The sequence below is a fragment of the Chiloscyllium plagiosum genome, unplaced genomic scaffold, assembly GCF_037043375.1.
Source record: "Chiloscyllium plagiosum isolate Xiang-an unplaced genomic scaffold, Cpla_swu_hap1 HiC_scaffold_27, whole genome shotgun sequence".
NCBI classification, from domain to species: Eukaryota; Metazoa; Chordata; class Chondrichthyes; order Orectolobiformes; family Hemiscylliidae; genus Chiloscyllium; species Chiloscyllium plagiosum.
The window spans coordinates 79,829,181-79,848,965 of record NW_028270165.1 but is presented as its reverse complement, the minus strand read 5'-3'; the positions used below and the strand labels follow the sequence as shown (position 1 = coordinate 79,848,965).

The window sequence follows — 19,785 nt, the reverse complement described above, 5'->3', positions numbered from 1 at the left end:
TGCCCCGAGTTCAGGCGGAGGTTCTCATCATTCTGCACCTTGCAGAAGCACCAGCGGGCACACCAGTGCTCCCAACAATCTGATTCTGCTGGTGAAACTGCTGTGGGTCACTGCGAGGACTGAACCCCTGCCCATTCTGACAGTGCTTATAGTGGGAAAGTCGGTCGGATTTTTTTGTTTTATGCCGTCGTGCTCCCCACCCCCGCAACTTTGCTTCCAGTGGGCACTGCTGCTTGTTGAGACCAGGAGCTGTTCTCTCTAGTGTTTTATGTCCAGTTAAAGAATTATTGGCTCTGTCTGGGAACGAGCCCCAGTCTGTAAGAAAAAGCTGAATACTTCAGGGTGTCCATTCACATTCAGCAGTGACTTTCAAATTAAATTTACGGTTATGTGCCTGTGAACAACTCATCATCGAAGAATTGCCCAACGGGTTGGCAATCCATTGTTGGGAATTGATTGCTTCAATTGATAATTTAAAAAAATCTCTTCCTTAATTTACCCCTTAATTTTGTGTCTATGGGATGGTGGAGGACTTGATCATAAGGCTTAAATCATCGCTATTAACTGGATTATCTTGTTTAAGTTTGCCCTAGTAAATTTGCGGTATTCATAATTGTTTGTTCTTGTTTAAATTATAATTCTGGTGTGCAAGGTGTGTTCATCAAGTGTGGTCCTCTTGATGAAACTGCTGTGGGTCACTCCCAGGACTGAGCCCCTGTGCATTCTGACAGTGTGTTTGTGCAGTGGGAGAGTCAGTGGGCTTTTTTGTTTTATGCCCTTGCCCCGCCCTGTCCCGCTGCCAACTTTGCTTCCATTGGGCATTGCTGCTTGTTGAGCCCAGGAGCTGTTCTCTCTAGATTCTACTGTCCATTTAAAGAATTGTTGGCACTTTCTGGGAATGAGTCCCAGCCTGTAAGAAATAGCTGAATACTTTGGGGTGTCTATTCACATTCAGCAGTGACTTTTAAATTGGATTTACAGTTACGTGTCTGTGAAACACTCATAGTCCAAGTATTGCACAAAGGCTTGGCAATACATTGTTGGAAACTGTTTGTTTGAATTGGTAAGTTTTTAAAAAAAATTCTTTCTTAATTTGCCGCTGAAATTTCTATTTCTGAGATGATGGGGGACTTGATCAAAGGGGTTAATTCATTGCTATTAATTAGATTATCTACTTAACTTTGGCCTAGAAAAGTTGCCGTATTTATAATTGTTGGTTTTTGTTTAAATTATAATGTTGATGTGCAAGATCTGCTCTTCATCAAGTCTGGTTAGGAACAGTTGAGAAATTGAGGGACATTGCATGTTTTAATTTCACTGTGTTGTGAATCTGGTGAGAGTGACATTCATTTGTATTTGGTTGCTTACCCTTAGTTGTAATGTCTTTCACCCCAACTATTCACTATAGGAGTGAGTTCCACAGTCTCACCACACTCTGAGGTTTTTCATGAAATCTTTAGTACAGAATTGGAAGGGAAAGTGTTGACGAGGGCAGAATATAGGGTCTTAAATGCAAAAGCCAGGAAGTCATTCGACAAAGTAAAACCATGACAATGTAGGGACAAATAAGGAACTTTGACAGCAATGAAGAGGTCCCACATCAGATTTCAAGATAATGGTCGTGACAAAAAGAAAAAGTACTCTGCTGATATTGGATATTGTAATTAAGCAAGTTTCGAGATGCTGCAGTTGGTTGAATATGATGACGTAAGCGATGAAATAACCAAAACCACGAATGTAATTTGATGCCGATAACCATAAAGCAAGAGTATACTGTTGCTTGATATAGGTCAATTGCGTGCAAGTAGGCCATTCAGCCCATCGAGTCAACATTGACTGACCGTCCCACCCAAAACCAGTTCGTTACTCTATCTCTGTAACCCTGCATCTCCCATGGTCAATCTACAGTCACCTGCACATCCTTTGGACTGTGGTAGGAGGCCAGAGCACCAGAGGAAACCAACGCAGACACAAGGGGAGAATGTGCAAACTCCTCACAAAGGGTGGGTTCAAACTCAGATCACTGATGCCGTGAGGCAGCAGTGCTACCCACCGTGCCACCACCACATGCTGCTTTCTAAAGAAGTGAATTTCAAAGACTTGGGAACACTTGAGAGAAAAACAAAACTCTCCTATCTTAAATGAGAGGCTAGTCTCTGGCTAGAAATGAGTGGACATTACATTTACATTCAGTCCTCTCCAGATGTTATACAGCTTCATCAGATCATCTGTTTCTTCTAAACGCAAATTGATACAAGCCCAGCCTGACATCTCCTTGTCCCCGATTATAAGTTGAGTAAATCAGCGACCCTCGACCTCACTGGCATGACACAGGATGCCCTCAATCCAAGTTGACCTTAATTGTCTAACCTCTTGACGCCCACGCCACCATGTGGTCAGCCGCAACTCAGCCCTGAACGAGAGCAGAGGAACAGAATAGACAGCAGTGAGGTGGACATTGCATTCCCAGAGAATATTGTTCAAGTGAGAAAGTTGTTCAGCTCACATTCAGATCATTGCAGGGATCATATCTCCTCTCATTTAAATATCTTAGATCCCAATAACGGTCTAGTTTTGTTGTACATTGTGTGTGTTTTACCTGATTTTCTGTTGCTGTCATTCCCTTTGGGTGTGTGAATTCAGTACCAGATAATCGGCTCAGTTCTGAATTATCCTTGAGGATTGGTGTAGAACGTACTAAGTGTCAGTCATAATGGAAGAAGCTGTACTGTTTATTTAACCCTTTGCTGTCATTGTCCAGGGACTGAATGAATGGGGAAGTGTAGAGGGAGTTTTACTCTGTATCTAACCCAATGCTCTCTCTGTCTTGACAGTGTTTGTTGGGGACAGTGTTGAGGTAGCTTCACTTTCAATTTAAGAGTAGAGGAAGCTTTATTCTGATTGTAATCCCATGCTGTCCTTGTCCTGGGAGTGTGAGATGGCATCTGTAATTGAAGTGAATGCAGACTTGGCTGTGGGAGTCGAGGGTACTTCTACCTGAGCACACCCATCTTTGAGATTGCTGTGCTGATCAAGACAATCTCAGACACCTTCATTCACTTTTCCAACCAACCACAGGGTGGTTAAGGATGGTATAAATGCAAGCATTGCCAGCGATGCCCACACACCATGCATGAATAAATACTTTTTGTTTAAAAGTTACATTCACGTTTCAAACCCTCTAATGTATGATTACTTACATGGAAAATTCCTGTCAGTTTGGAATATCATTTTAAAACATAGGAATGTGTCAACCATGTAGAAATATAACAAGAACAACAAATGGAGAAGTTAACAGGTAATGAGCAGGACCAGAATGCTGAGTCAGTCTGACCTCCATGCTGAGAGAGTTCTCCCAGATGTTGAAGTTACACCAGTGCCTTTTACTCTTGCAGCTTGCCAAAAGTTTGTCCCCGATGTAAGTTCATTCAATGACCCGAAGAACTAACTGTTTTTATCTCCATAGCTGCTGCCAGACTTGCTGAGTAATTCCAGCCCTTCTGTTTTATTCTTTTATTGGATTTGAGCTTCCTTAAGTCAGTGTAATAAAGAACTGCAATGCTGGAGATCTGAAACACAAAAATGCACCAATTGCTGGAGAAACTCAATAGGACTGGAAGCACAAGTGGAGAGAGAAGCAGAGTTAGCATTTCAAGTGCTGTGACCCTTCTTCACAACTGTTCTGGGCGCATGCCAGGATATTGACTCTGTTTCTTTCTCTCTCTCTCCACCGGTGTTGCCAGACTGGCTGAGTTTCTCCAGCACTTTCTGTTCTGACACTTTCACAAGGTTGATGTTTGTTATCCATCCCTAAGTGCAAGGTGTCTTGCTTATGCCAATTCAGAGGGCAATTTAAGAGTCAACCACATTGCTGTGTGTCTGGAGTCACATGTAAGCCAGACCAGGTAAGCATGGCAGTTTCCCTCCTGAAAGGACATTAGTGAACATGGGCTTTTATGACAATTGACGTCAGTGCCATCGATACCATACTGAGACTAATTTTGTGTTCCCCATTTATGATTTGAATTATTCACATCTCACCTCTTGCTGTACTGGGATTTGAACTCATGTTCCCTGGATTACTCATCCTGTGACATTATGTCCACACTGTTGTTTCCCATCTTTTGCTATTTTGTGTTTGCTCTTTACGTCTTTGTCCTCAGATGTTTGGGAAATTGAACCTGTTTAAAAGATTGCCCTAAACCTGCCCCTTTGACCAAGTGTTTGGTCACCTGTCCTAATCTGTGCTCCACTCTTGTGATTTTTAAAGGAATTCTCATTATGTTCACGTGAAGCACTTTGAGATAGTTAACTGTACCACAGGTATTATTTGAATGCAGCTTGTATCCCTATCTTAATAACTGAAAATAGAGGGTCATATTTTAAAAGTAGAAGACAAAAATGAGGATGATTTTTTTTCTTATGGTTGTGTGTCTTCCTCAAAAGGCAGTGAATTCAAAATCTTTAAGGCAGAGGTCTTGCTAACCAAGTGGGTGACAGATTGTCGGGGATGTGGAGGAATGTAGAGCTGAGGTTGTATTCAGATCAGCCATGATCTTATTGAATGTTGCAGCAGGCTCGTAGGGCCTAGTGGCCTACTCCCGCCCTTTGTATCAAGCAGTCTGTGTCTCCCCTCTTACAGCTGTGAACTGGATAATTCCTTTCCAATATTGCGCCTTGCAGACAGTTAAGTGAACACCAGATGGTCTCCTATTGGGAGCAGGCATATTGTAGCAATTGCAATATTTCTTGTGTTAATTTTGTTGCTTCTTACTCAGTATTGCTGAGAATCATCTAAATAAAAACCAAAACACTTCTATAATTATCGCACCAATGGAAGTGTTGGTTTGGATGTAACATTATTGAATTAGCCATTCCCATCTTTTCCAGAATTCTATATTTAAAGCCCTCGAGTCTGGTTTCTACCCCTGAAATAGTTCTTATCAAGGTCATATTTGACATCCTTTGTAACGGTGACAGGGATGAACATTCCCTCGTCGACCTGCGGACAGCCTTGATCAGGGTTAATGACAGTACTGACCCTCTCCAACATCGTTGTATCCTCTGGGAGGGTCTGCTTTTAGCGTCTTCCGTTCTTATTTATTTAACCGTAGCTGCTGGTGTTGGCATCTATACTGATGATATCCAACTGTGCCTGAACACCACTTCTCTCCCGACTCCTCTGTCATTCATAATTTATCAATAATTTCATCTGAATGCCTGCCCAATTTCCAGCATTGGATAACCATAAACATTCCCTTAGTTAAATATTGTGAAGTGTGAAGCCATTGTTTTAGTCCCCAAGTTCGACCTGAGCACCCCCCGCCCCTCCCCCAACCCCAGTAACTCTGTTGACATCCTTCTTGTCACATTTAAAACTAGGATCGATAGATTCGTGATCAGTCGGGGGATGAACAGTTACAGGAAAAGGGCAGGAAAGTGGATGTGGGGAATGCCAGATCAGCCACGATCCTACTGAATGGAGGAGCAGGCTCAAGAGGCTGAATGGCGTATTGCTGTTCCTATTTCTTGTGGATCCCGAGCCCTTACCTCTGATACAGGGCCCTGGCTTCAGTATGTGCCATTACTGAGAGTGCTGATGTTCCCTTGTGTAATATCAACAACTTAGCAGCTGCTGAAACCTCTTGCTCCTTTGTTACCTCTGAACACAATATGCCAATGTGTTCAGGGGAGGCGATGGCCACTTTATTGTCACCAGACCATTCACCCAGGTAATGTTCATGGGACTTGGGTTCAAAACCTGCCACGGCAGATGGTGGAATCTGAATTCAATATAAATCTGGAATTAAGAGTCAAATGATGAAATCGTTGTGGTTTGTTGTAAAAACTTATCTGGTTTCCTGCTGTCCAAACCTGGTCTGATCTACATGTGATTCAGATCCACTGTCAGCTGGTTGAATCTTCACTGCACTTTCAATCAAAACCTCCAGGCGGAAGTTCACTATAACCTCCTACTTTAATATTCCATTGAAAGGCCAATCTCCCTTTTGCCTTCCCGATTACTCACTGAACTTGGATGAAGAGTTCATGTCATCCTCACCACCTGCATTCTAATCAACTGTCTCTACTGCAGTCCTGGCAATAGTACATTCACTTTACTTATCCAAGTAATTCATATAAATATAGTAAATAATTTTGTGCCCCAGCACTGATCCCTGTGGAACGTTGCTAGTTATAAGTTGCGATCCTGAGCATGCCCCTTATCCCTTCTGTATCATTGGTTAGCCAATCATCTATCCATGCGATTCGACTGTTTCCAATATCATGTGCATATCATTGGCTCTGCCAGCAAGTCTTCCCAAACTGTCCTTGAAAAAGTGGTGGTGAGCTGCCTCTTAAATTACTTCACAAATATGATGTGGTCTATAATAAAGGTTCAGGAGCGAGTTCCAGGATTTTGATCAATAACATCGAAGCAATGCGTATATGTCACAGTTGGAATGTTGTGTTCACACTTATCTCCTCTTGCTGGTTGAAGTGATGGAGTGGAAGTTGCTCTTGAAGAGCCGCCACTCATATAATCAAGCCAGACAGATCAATTGTGGCCAGAGACACTGCCATTTTGACTTCTCATCAATCTACATTCTTTCCATCCAAGTTTTAGTCACATCAAACTGCCTCGCAATGCTGTATGGCCACAGTAAACTATAATAACGTGAAGATCGCTGGGATGATTTTCTACATCCGACTGCAATATAATCACAAAGCATTGTTTCCAGTTTTGGTGGAACAAACGACATCGTATAGGTGGATAATTACAGTTAGTACAAACATAGCTATCCATCGAAATATAGTAATTCTGATCACTTCAATGGCCAAATTTCAATTCAGAAACCAAGTGCACTCGGCTGCTTGTAACACAGACAACATGACAAAATGGCTCATAGGAGGAGAAATGGGACATTGAGGAGGAGTGTAATGTTTGCTTTTGGTCACCTCCACAATTGTTAGAAAAACAGGTTGAAAGGATTCTTAAAAGGTGGCTGAAGTAATAATGTGGCATAACACTTCAGACAGCGCAAAGTGGAAGATCACTTTCTAGTGGAAGAAAAAGACATATCTTATTTCTGAAAGAACTGGGAAACAGAAGAGGGAATGAAATCTGACTTGGGAGCTATTTCCTAATTGTTGAGAATGTTGTTTCATCACAGTCTTGGTTTAGAGCATAAGCTCTTCATCAGGAATAAAGGGTGGCCCAAGGGGGCTGAGAGGTAAATGGGAAGGAAGTGGGGCTGGATGAATGGCAGCTGGGAATGCAATAGGTAGATGGAGGTAGGGATTGATGGTGATAGATCAGAGATGAGGGTGGAGCAGATAGGTGAGAAGCAAGGTGGACAGGTATGACAGGTCAAGAGGTTGGTGTCGAATTGGAAGGTTGGATCTGGGACAAGGTGGGGGAGTGGAAATGAGGAAACTGATGAAATCTACATTGATACCATGTGGTTGGAGGGTCCCAAGTCAGAAGGTGAGGTGTTTTTCTTACAAACGTCGGGTAGCAAGAGTTTGGCAGTGGAGGCGGCCCAGGACTTGCATGTCCTTGGCGGAATGGGAGAGCGAGTTAAAGTGTTCAGCCACAGGGCGTCGGTCGTTTAGTTTTAGTGTCCCAGAGCTGTTCCCTGAAACGTTCCGCGAGTTGGCGTCCAGTTTCCCCAATGTGGATGAGACCATATTGCAAGCAATGGACATAATCTTATAAATAGATTGCATAAATCTTAGCCTGCCAGAGTTCTTTTCTTTAATTAAATTAAAGAAAATTTTAACTAAATTGGGTGACTGCATGAAACGGTTTGTTGGTCAGATTTGAATCATCACTCCCAAATGAGACAATGCCATGAATTACAGTGAACTGCTCTTTTTGTTAAAAACCACAAGTTCTTGATGTATTTTCACAACTTACTGGTATTCACATCTGCACATTCAATGTCAAACTCTGACATCAGAAATGAAATTACACCATTAATTTTGACTTTCAATATTCGAAGAAGCAAATTAATAGCACACAGTCAATACCCAGTCTGAATAATATGAAATTAAATTTAACCAAAAAAACATAAAACCAAGCTGGGAGATAAGAAATGGGGGAAGGGCATAAAGCAAGAAATGCAGCATCATAGAAGGTGCTCCTCCAGGGAGTGTATTTTACCAACTACCGCTGCTAAATATAAACATACTGATATGATCCTCTGGTTTTAATGTAAACCATAGCCCCATACAGTAGGAACCATTAAATGAGTTAAAAATACAAGCCTTGAGCAAATCCAGCCTCCAGCCTTACCCCCCGCTTCTTGGAGCTTGGACCTTCCTCAAGCTCCGGGGGGTCGTTGAACTCCTGGGCTCCAGCTGCCACTCCTCCACTGAAGAAGCTTTGGGAAGCAGATGCAAAGGCAAGATACAGAACAGAGCACCATTGTAAATGAAAGCAGCTTACGAAGACATTGGGCAATAGCATCACATGGTTTTTATCCATCGACCTCTGGGTTATGTGCCCAGCACACTCACGCAGCACTACTCTGCTTCTGGGCTCCCAGTAGCTGGATTGTGGATCAGTTTAAAGTAGGTCCTATATCTCTGACAACATCGGTACACAAGGCAGTGAAGAAAGATTTCAGCACACTGGCCTTCATCAATTAGGGAATTGAGTATAGATGTTGGCAAGTTATGTTGTAGTTATACAGGACGTTGATGAGGTTGCACCTGGAATATTGTGATCAGTTTTGGTCCCCTTGGTGTTCTGACTTCAACTCTGGGTTTGTGTTGAACTTGATGGGATACTTTGTCCAACTCAGCATGTTTAAACAGTATCGCTCAGATGATTGATTTGAAACTTTTCAGGAAGTGAGCTCAATAAGATTGAACTATTCAAAGTTACTTGGACCCTATTTTAAAATTACATCAGGACCAGTAGTCAAAGACACGTACAGCATGGAACCAGACCCTTCGGTCCAACTTGTCCATGCTGACCTGATATCCTAAATTAATCTAGTCCCATTTGACAGCACCTGACCCATATATTCTGGCAGCTCATTTCATATATGTACCACCCCTTGCATGAAGACGTTGTCCCTTTAATATATTTCGCCTCTCACCCTAAACCTATGCCCTCTAGTTCTGGACTCCCCCACCCCTGAGAAAAGACCTTGTCTATTACCCTGTCCATGCCCCTCATGATTTTGTAACCTCTATTAGGTCACTCCTCTGCCTACGATGCTCCAGGTAAAACAGCTTCAGCCTATTCAGCCTCTCCCTGGAGCTCAAACCCTACAACCCCCAGCATCATTCCCATAAATCGTTTCTCATGGAGAAGTTAACGTTTCAGTCCTGAAGAAGGGTTAATACCCAAAACGCTGACTACTCCACATTCTGAGGTTGTATTCTCCCAACCTCCTGCTTGCAACTTCGGGTTGCAATATGTAGTGGCTCAGTGGTTACCACTGCAGGCTCACAGCGCACGGGACCCATGTTTGACTCCAGCCTTGGATAGCTGTCTGTGAGGAGTTTGCACAATCTCCCAGTGTCTGCATGGGTTTTCTCTGGGTGATCCTGTCTTCTTACATAAACCAAAGATGTGCAGGTCATGTTGATTGGCCATGCCTAATTGCCCATAGAGTTAGGTACATTAGTTAGAGGGAAATGGGTGTGGATGGGTTACTCTTCGGAGGGTTTGTGTGGACTTGTTGGGACAAATGGCCTGTTTCCTGTATCTAATCTCATCTGCACTAATTGTGTCTCTAACGAATGGCAGAGTAGACTCGACGTGCCCAATGGCCTAACTTCTGCTCCGATAGTCTTGCGGTCTGAGGTTTATTTGGATCATTTCATTGGCAATGTGCAGTCCCTGGCTCAATGAGCAGCAGTGCCCCCGCTGGTGCTTCCGCAAGTTGCAAGCAAACATGAACCTCTTCCCACACTCGGGCCAGCTGAAGGGCCTCCCACTGCTGAAGGACACACAGGTGTTTCAGCAGGGTGGAGGAATTGCTGAAGGCCTTCCCGCACTCAGGTCAGCAGAATGGCCTCACCCCCCCCCCCTGCCCCCGTGTGGACCAGCTGGTGCTTCCGCAGTGTGGAGGAGCGGATAAAGCCCTTCCCACACTCGGGGCAGGAGAACGGCTTCTCCCCGGTGTGGACGGACTGGTGCCTCAGCAGGGCTGAGGAATTGCTGAAGGACTTCCTGCACTTAGGGCAACTGAACGACCACTCCCCCATGTGGACTCACCAATGGGCCAGCAGGTCGGAGGAAAGAGCAAAGCCCTTCCTACACCGGGGCAGAAGAACGGCCTCTCCTCAGTGTGGACCCATTGGTGTCTCAGCAGGTGGGAAGAACTGCTGAAGGCCATCTCGCACTTGGGGCCGGAGAACAGCCTTCCCCGGTGTGGACCAACTGTTGCGGCAGCAAGCAGAGGAATCACTGAAGGCCTTTCCACACTCAGGGCAGCAGAAGGGCCTCTTCCCCTCTGTGGACCCACTGGTGCTTCAGAACCCTTTCAAATTTCACAGTATCCTTCTGATAGGAGACCAGAATTGCACACAATATTCCAAAACTGGTCTAACCAATGTCCTGTACAGCCACAACATAACTTCCCAACTCCAATACTCAGTCAGAGGATTGCGAAAGCTTTCAAAACCCACAAAAACAAACAGGAAAGAATGGAGGGACAAACGAATTTTTGAGAGCCAGCTTGGAAGCATCAATGAGAAATCGGCGGACTGGGTTTATTGGGTACCCGTTCTCCTTAAATGCACTATATACGTATTCCTCTTCTGCTCTTCGTAGTTTCTCTGTGCTGCAGTGTGTAGTGGCTCGTTGAAATAATGTCCTGATGCAGCAACGTTTGTGGGTGTTGGGATGATTGTTTCTGTGGTTAAGAATTTGGTTTGTGTGTGTTGTTTTTCTGTAGATGCTAGTTTGAAGTTCCCCATTGACTGTTCGCTCTACTGTGACATCTAAGAATGGGACTTTGTTGTTGTTCTCCTCTTCAAACCAGGAGCCCCCCTCAGCACCAATATGCAGACGAGTCAAAGGCCTCCACTGAAAACACCAAGTCGAAGATTCACGCCACTCCATTTACTCCATCCAAGAATTCCTGAACACCAAAGACACTAAGATAGTAGAGGATGGAACAATGATGTTCTTTGACATAACAGCCCTGTTCACATCCATTAACATCAACTTGGCCAAACAAAACTGAAGACACTACTCGAAGAACCAGAGACATAAACACAGCACCAACTTCATCAGCAAAGATAGCACTGTCAACCTCGTAGAACTATGTCTTACCACCCACTTCATATTCAGTAACAAGCCCTCCAAACAAATCAACGAAATACCCATGAAACCACCAGTATCAGGATTCCACGCAGAAGCAATAATGCAGAGACTCGAACAAACAGCCCTTCCAACGATCCACCCAAACTTTGGGTCCACTACAGTGATGACACTTTTGTCATCAAAAAGTGAAACAAATTAGAGGAAACCTACAACACCATCAACAATATCCTCGCTGACATAAAATTCACAAAAGAGGAGAACAACTACAAAGTGCCATTTCTAGATGTCACAGTAGAGCGAACAGTCAATGGTAAATTCAAAACAGCGTCTACAGGAAAACAACGCACACGAACCAAGTACTGAACTACAGAAGCAATCATCCCTCCACATACAAACAAATCTGAATCAGGACACTATTTCAACGAGCCACGACACACTGCAGCACCCAGGAACGACTATAAATAATGACACAGCGCATTTAAGAAGAATGTGTAGCCTGCACCCCTGAAAATGGTTTCCCTGACCAGGAATCGACCCCGGGCAGCGGCGGTGAGAGCGCCAAATCCTAACCACTAGACCACCAGGGAGATGCGGATTCCGCTTGTCAGCTCTCCTAAAAAATTACTTTCCTGCCCGGAAATCGAACCTGGGCCGCGGTCGTCAGCAAGCTTTCACCTGTGCATCCACCAATGTCATTTCTTGTATCCATTGCTCCCGATGCGGTCTCCTCTACATTGGGGAGGCTGGAGACTCCTCGCAGAGTCCAGTCACGGCGCTTGATAAAATATTTCCAGGACACCCGCAACAATCAACCCCATCGCCCTCTGGCCCAACATTTCAACACCCCCTCCCACTCTGCCGAGGACATGCAGGTCCTGGGCCTCCTCCATCGCCGCTCCCTCCACACCCGATGCCTGGAGGAAGAACGCCCCATCTTCCGCCTCGGATAAATTCAAACCCAGAACATTAATGTAGACTTCACCAGTTTCCTCATTTCCCCTCCCCACACCTTACTTCAGTTCCAAACTTCCAGCACAGTGCTATCCTCATGACCTGTCCTACCTGCCAATCTCCCTTCCCACCTATCCGCTCTACCCTCCTCTCTGACCTTTCACCTCCATCCCCACCCCCATTCACCTATTGTACTCTTTGCTACCTTCGGCCCAGCACACCTCCACCCCCCAATTTATCTCTCCGCCCTGGAGGCGTCCTGCTTCCATTCCTGATGAAGGGCTTTTGCCCGAAAAGTCGATTTTCCTGCTCCTCGGAAGCTGTCTGACCTGCTGTGCTTTTCCAGCACCACTCTGATCTAAACTCTGGTTTCCAGCATCTGCAATCCGCACTTTTGCCTACCCAATAAACCCAGTGTGTCGATTTCACATCAACAAACTGACACAAGCAGACACAACGTGTGCAGAAACCCTAGCCACATTACTTTACATAAAAGACATCTGGGAAATGATGTCCAGACAACTCAACGCTCTCAGCATCATGGTAGCCCACAAACCTACCAACACACTTAAACAGCGGCTAATGAACCTGGAATAGCCTATACAAACAACCCGCAAACGAATGTTATTTACAAAATACCATACAAGGAAATTTATACATGAACTCTGCCGCACAGTTCTCTGTGGCAAGAAATGCTGGGATGAGATAAGGAAGACTGTTTTCAGCCAAAACGAATCGGCACTAACTGGACAGCCATTTAAAATCAACGCTGTAATGCCAGGATGCAAGATCCAACAGGATGAACAGATTTCTTATTTCCTGAAGATTTACAAAGCTGAGACTGGGTTTTGGTGTTTGTTCCCTTTCCACTCCCAGGAGCTGCAGTGGTTGTGGAGGTGAGTTGGAGAAAGTGAAATATGTCCATGAGCAGCGTGTGGGGCTCTTTCAGCTTCCCCTCCTCTGACAGCGCTGTGACGTGACTCTGATGTTCTCAGGGACACTTACTGACGCGAGACAGTGAAAAGATTCCCATTCCCGCAAATCAGGAATTCAAACCGTATGCCGGCTTCAGGACAATGAGAAAGATTAATTGGAGTGTGTGAAGAAGCTGTGAGCTGCATTTCAAAGAGGTAGGTGGAGTCAGATGCCTCATCCATTGCGCCCCGGCCCTGTGCGGACCTGACGCCACCATGCTGCTGAGTTCTGACGTTAACACGGACATGCGCAGCAATGGGAACATTCACAAGAGGAACAGCCAAAGATAATCACCGTCACTGCTTACCTTCCATTGTCCCAACTTGGTGAAGCAGTATCTTTCACTGGCAAATAAAACACATTCGTCCTCAGGTGCCTGCTTCATTTCGATCACGACTTCACGCCCCTCACTGTTCTCGTCTCATTTCCAAACACTTGGCTCATAGCCTCAAAAGTAGCTCTGTGGGTATCTGCTTGTTCCACCCTGACAGGCAATGGGTTGCAGATTTCCAACCCCTCCACTGATGTGAATCTTAAAGAAGAAACCGGGGAACAGTCTTCCTTTCTTTTTGACGACATTTCTCAACTGTCGTCGGCAAGGTTCACACCTGCGTGGGGAAACCGCAATCGATCTCAAATCCATCGTATTAACCACTCGACCCACGAATAAAGAACCACACTGACAGCTTCATTTCCCAGGTCTCTCTGTCTGTGGAGCTGAGAAATAGTGAGTTATTGCTGGGTTTGTTTGAATACAATCACTTCACAGGTTTCGAAAGGGTTACATATCTGCACATGGCGAGTCTGGTTGTTTCATCACGAAAGATGAAATAAACTTTCAGTTAAAAGCAAAAACAGAAATTGCAGGAGCAACTCAGCAGGTCAGGCACCATCGGTGGAAAGAGAATCAGAGACAATATTTCAGAACTCTGTTTTCTCCCACAGGTACTGCCAAACCTGCTGAGTTTCTCCAGCAGCTCCTCTTTGTGTCTCTGATTCTCAGCATCCGCAGTCCTTTACGTTAGAAATTAAATCAATTCAGCCTCATGTGCAGGAATGAGAATCCTTTCAATTTCCCAAAAATTGGCAGAGATTTCAAGGCATTTGGAAAAAAAAGTAAAAGTGACATTAGGAAGAACACTTTCTTGTCCCTGTCTGACCGTGACAAGGAGGCAGATTCAAGAACACAAAAGGGAATTCGGTGGTCATGTCCAAAGTTACAATGTGGAGATTTACAGGGCGAAGGCAAGAGAATGATACGAATAGAGACTCTCATTTAATTGCTGTGGAGAACCAGCAGATCTAATGTGGGCCTCAAATTGCGCTGTGACACGTGTTGTGATTCAGAGTGAACTCACAGTTCATTCAACGGAAGGTGGGGATTTAGAAAAGTTTATATTTATACAATCTCCTCACGTCAACGCAACAACAAAGTGGTTTAATTATCCGCCAGTGGAGAGAACCCGGTTCCTGGAGATGGGACAAAGAGCTGGCTCAGGGATATCAATCCACATTGCTCTGTTTGCAACGAGTTCAGAGGGAGAACATTGGAGGGACAAAGGAATGAATAACGATCTGTGTCGGAGGGTGGCTAACTGTTCATGGAGACTATTCCTGGCTAACAATAAGTCGTGTGTAACAGCAGACGATGTGATAACAAGGCCTCGTGTGGGTGTGATAGGGGTCAAGGGCATGGGGGTGTTCGGGTCCAAATAATATTGAACTCGATATTGAAGACTGGAGGGCTGTAGGATTCCAAATGAAAAATGAGGCGTTGGCATTCCATCTGGAGCGGAGCTTTGCTGGAACACTGCTGCATGCCTGAGACAGAGATATTGGCCAGGGAACAGGGTGGCGTGTTAAAGAGACAGGCAAGCAAAAGATCATCGCCTCTGGGTGGGCTCGAACCACCAACCTTTCGGTTAACAGCCGAACGCGCTGACCAATTGCGCCACAGAGACAGGCGATGACATGGGCGGCGCCATCGCTGAGGGGAGGCTATTAGTGAATTCATAATTCAGCCTCCCCGCCTCGAATTCCAATTGTCGTCTATCAGTTTTACTTTTCCATAATAAAGCCTGGGAGATTTATTGTGGAAACACCGGGGACAGGCTGGAGACACATCCATGTCAGGAAGAACTAGATTTCTTATTCCGGGCCGTCGCCCTTCGAGCCTTTCAGTGTTTTGCCTGTTCCCGAGTTCATTGGCTCGGAGGCGAGAAGGTGTTTGAATTCCTGATGTGCAAGAACGACAATTCTTTCAATGTCTCAGATCAGTTCATGTCCCGAGAACATCAGAGTCAATCTCGCGGCCTCTTTAACAAGGGGACGGTGTCTGGACTGTCTCTACTCAGTCGGACAGTTCATCTTTCATTCTCCTCTAAATCCGCTTCCCAAAGAGTTTCAAAAGATTCACAAAGCTGGAGACTGGGATTTCTGTTTTGCTTCATGAACATTTTTTCATTTCCTAACTGACAATATTTTGCCAAAATCTCTTCCCAATTGTACGCCTTGCGTCATGTCCAGGGATGAGGAATTTCCATTTTGGGGAGACATTCCCAAGGTTGGGAATGTTCGCTTTGGAGCAAAGAAGGTTAACTGGAGATTTCCTGGGGCTGTTGGTAATGATGGGAGATGGGAGAAGATGGGAATGGGCAGATTAATGATCAGAAGAATCAATTGCCACTGACCAGAGTCAGTTACCAGAGGACAGGGATTGAAGTTCTTGAATGAAAAGCAGCACTTGTGCCGAATAAACACAGAGAATACTGCAGAAAGCCAACAGGTCGAGCAGCATCTGGTGAAAGGTAAACAGAGCTGACGTTGTGAGGCTGTAACGTTGTTTGTTCAGAACCCGAGGTTCCTGCATGGCAATCAATTCCCAGACATGAGAAAACGGGACATTATTGAGACGGGTTTTGTGAAGTTTGAGCGATAATACAACCAAAAGGAAGTCATTTAAAATCGTCAGCGAAGAAAACATAGTCAGCAGGTTACCACCTTGAGTGGGGGAGGCCCAAAGGATCTCTACGCCGACACCTTAAGTGTTCGGCCACAACGATCGCCCAACGTTGTGGTCTAAAATGTCTCATGGAATGGTTCTAACAGGAAAGGTGAGTATTGGACTTGTCCTGTCTGCGCCATAGCCCCAACGTATCCTGTTCCCCTGGATTTGATCAGGACAGAGGAGGCTGATGGGAGATCGAATTGAACTGCACACATTGATGAGAGATAGAGCGGGTGGGAAGGATCCATTCCCATGCATAGAGAGATTAATAATCAGGGCCGAAAATAAGAAATTTGGTGTTCATTCAGCAAAGCTAATGTAGAACTGTTCACAGAAAATTGTGATGAAAGTCCCTCGAGTTATTTTGATGAGAAGTGTTGATGATGCTAATAGAATCGATAGGATGAACGTAGATTGGTAAATGTATTTGGTGACAGTTCTGTTCTAGCCCTGTGAGCGAAACCTGGATCTGAAGGAATAAAGGGGATATTAAAAACATCGATCTGAAATTGGCTACGTGACAAGAAACAGAGCCATCATTAACAGTTAGCTTTTGAACTGGAAAAGCTTTCTCGTCAAATTAGCTTGAGGCTTGAGGTATGCAAGGTCAAGATAATTTAGGTAAAACACGGAAACGCTATCCTCATTAGCAGACAGTGAAAGGATTACAATACGCAAATTAAACATTTTCGACAAATGATACAGGGGACTGGGAAGATAAGTATTATAAACTGTGAACAACAAAGTTCTGGAGCACAACACTTACATTCAAAGACCGAAAACATCCAGGTCCTGATTAATCAGATTGCATTGTGGTGCTTTTCTGCAAAACATCCACTTGCAATGTCCTACAAAAGAGTGACAAAACCCTTCCCTCTCAGCCCAGGATAGAAAATCCGAAGGGATGAACGTTTGCTGATTTTCTGAAGATTCACAAAGCTAAGACTGGGTTTTGGTGATTGTTTCCTTTCCACTCCCAGGAGCCGCAGTGGTAGAGGCGTTGAGTTGGGGAAAGTAAAATGTGCCCGTGAGCAGCGTGTGGGGCTATTTCAGCTTCCCCTCAACTCCAGCGCTGTGACTTGACTCCGATGTTCTCAGGGTCATTGACTGACGGGAGACAGTGAAAAGATTCTCATTCCCGCAGCTCGGGAATTCAAACCGTATGCCGGCTTCAGGACAATGAGAAAGATTAATTGGGGTGTGTGAAGAAACTGTGAGCTGCATTTCAAACAGGTAGGTGGAGTCAGTTGCGTCATCCATTGCGCCCCGGCCCTGTGCGTATCTAACGCCACCATGCTGCAGAGTTCTGACGTGACACGGGCATGCGCAGCAATGGGAACACTCATAAGGTGAACAACCAAAGGTAATCATCGTCACTGCTTCCTTTCCACTGGCCCAACTTTGTGAAGCAGTATCTTTCACTGGCAAAGGAAACACCCTTGTCCTCAGGTGCCTGCTTCATTTCGATCACGATTTCAAGCCCCTCACTGTTCTCATCTCATTTCCAAACACTTTGCTCACAGCCTCAAACGAAGCTGTGCGGGTATCTGCTTGTTCCACCCGAACAGGCAGTGGGTTGCAGATTCCCACCAGTCCCAATGTGAGTAAAATACCTTTCCCCCTCCACTGATTTGAATCTTAAAGAAAAGCCGGGGAGCAAGCTCCCTTTCTTTTCGACGACATTTCTCATTTTTTACTCGACAGGGTTCACACCTGCGTGGGGAAACCGCAATGGATTTCAAGTCCATCGCATTAACCAGTCGGCCCACGAACACAGAACCACACTGACAACTTCACTTCCCAGGTCTGTCTGCCTGTGGAACTGAGAAAGAGTGAATCATCGCAGAGTTTGTTTGAATCCAATCACTTCACAGTGATTCGAAAGGGTTAAATATCTGCACATGGCGAGTCTAGGTGTTTCATCCCAAAAGGTGAAATGAACTTTCCGTTAAGAACATAACTAGAAATTGCAGGAGGAACTCGGCAGGTCCGGCAACATCTGTGGAAAGAGAATCAGAGACGACATTTCAAAATTCTGTTTTCTCCGACAAGTACTGTCAAACTGCCGAGTTTCTCTTTTTGTCTCGGCTTCTCAGAATCCACAGTCCCTGACGTTAGACATTAATTCAATTCAGAAACCCCTTTGTGGAGAGGATTTCCGTTTGGGGAACATTTTCCTGACCCCATTAAAAGCGTTCATCTTCGAAGCCAAGGAAGAAAAGCGAACACACCGCCCCTGGGTGGGCTCGAACCACCAACCTTTCGGTTAACAGCCGAACGCGCTGACCAATTGCGCCACAGAGACAGGCGTTGGCGTGGACTGCACCATCGCTTAGGTGAGGCTATTAGCGAATTCTTAATTCAGCCTCCCCGCCTGGAATTACAATAGTTGTCTTCCGCGCAGTCTTGCGAGACATCCCGGCTTTCTTAACTTGACTTGTGCAAAAATGCCCGATTAAACTTCTCAAAAAGAACCTTCGTTAAAAGAGGCTGAGCTCCCTGGAGTACGAATGGGACAGGAAGTAAAATGATTGGAGGTAGCATTGAACAGGTTGACGTGTTTACTTCCCTAATTTTCTTATCCCAGTGCCAATTGGCACGTGGCTTGGGCAGTAATGTTATTACACACACTGGAGCAGTGGGATTTGAACCTGAGCCTCAGGGCTTTATGGGAGACTACAGCTGCACCACAAAAAAGAACTCTAGTAAATAGGTCCTCTTCTGTTGAATGAGAGGAAACAGCTTCCTCCTCAACATGAGACACGACCACTGTACCCTCCGTGCCCATTACAATAAATTGAGCCTTCTCCTGTTGAATGAATGAGTGGGAACCCCTCTCCGAGCTCCAAGAAGCGGGGGGCCCGGCTGGAGGCTGGATTTGCTCAAGGCTTGTATCTATTAACTTATTTAAATGGTACCTACTGTATGGGAGTATGGTTTACATTAAAACCGGAGGGTCATGTCAGAGTGTTTGTTTATATTGAGCAGTTGTAGTTGGTAAAATACACTCCCTGGAGGAGCACCTTCTATGCTGCTGCATTTCTTGCCTTCTGCCCTTCCCCCATTTGTTATCTCTCATCTCGATTTTACATTTTCAGTCAAATTTAATTTCACATTAATCAGCCTTGTATTCACTGTGTATTATTAATTAATCTGTTGGATTATTGTAATGGTGTAATTTCATTTATGTTGTCTGAGTTTGACATTGAATATGCAGGTGTGAATGCCAGTAAGTTGTAAAAAGAAATCAAGAACTTGTGCTTTTTAAACAAAAAGACGAGTTCAATGGTATTACTGGCATTGTCTCCTTTGAGGATGATGATTATAGTCTGACCAACAAACAATTTCATGCAGTCACCCAGTTTAATTAAAGTCTTTTGGAAAATAATTCTGGCAGGTAAAGATTTATACAACCCAAAATACGATTGGTAATCATGTGTATTCTTATCTTTTAAGCCGTAACAGATGGCATTGCGTGGCGGTTTGAGACTGAAACTTCGCTGGAAAGAATGTAGATTGATAAGGGAAGTCAAAATGGCAGAGTCTGGGGCCACAATCTATCAGT

General features: G+C 44.8%; 1 protein-coding gene and 2 non-coding genes across 3 annotated transcripts in view; all 3 read right to left on the bottom strand.

Moving 5' to 3' along the window:
- The window catches only part of LOC148144639 (uncharacterized), a 408,822-nt gene that overhangs the window by 96,055 nt on the left and 292,982 nt on the right, over positions 1–19,785 (bottom strand). The window lies entirely within an intron of this gene.
- trnan-guu (transfer RNA asparagine (anticodon GUU)) lies at positions 15,101–15,174 on the bottom strand. The gene has a single exon. It is a non-coding gene; the product is annotated as a tRNA-Asn (tRNA).
- Positions 18,452–18,525, bottom strand: trnan-guu (transfer RNA asparagine (anticodon GUU)). Its single transcript has one exon. It is a non-coding gene; the product is annotated as a tRNA-Asn (tRNA).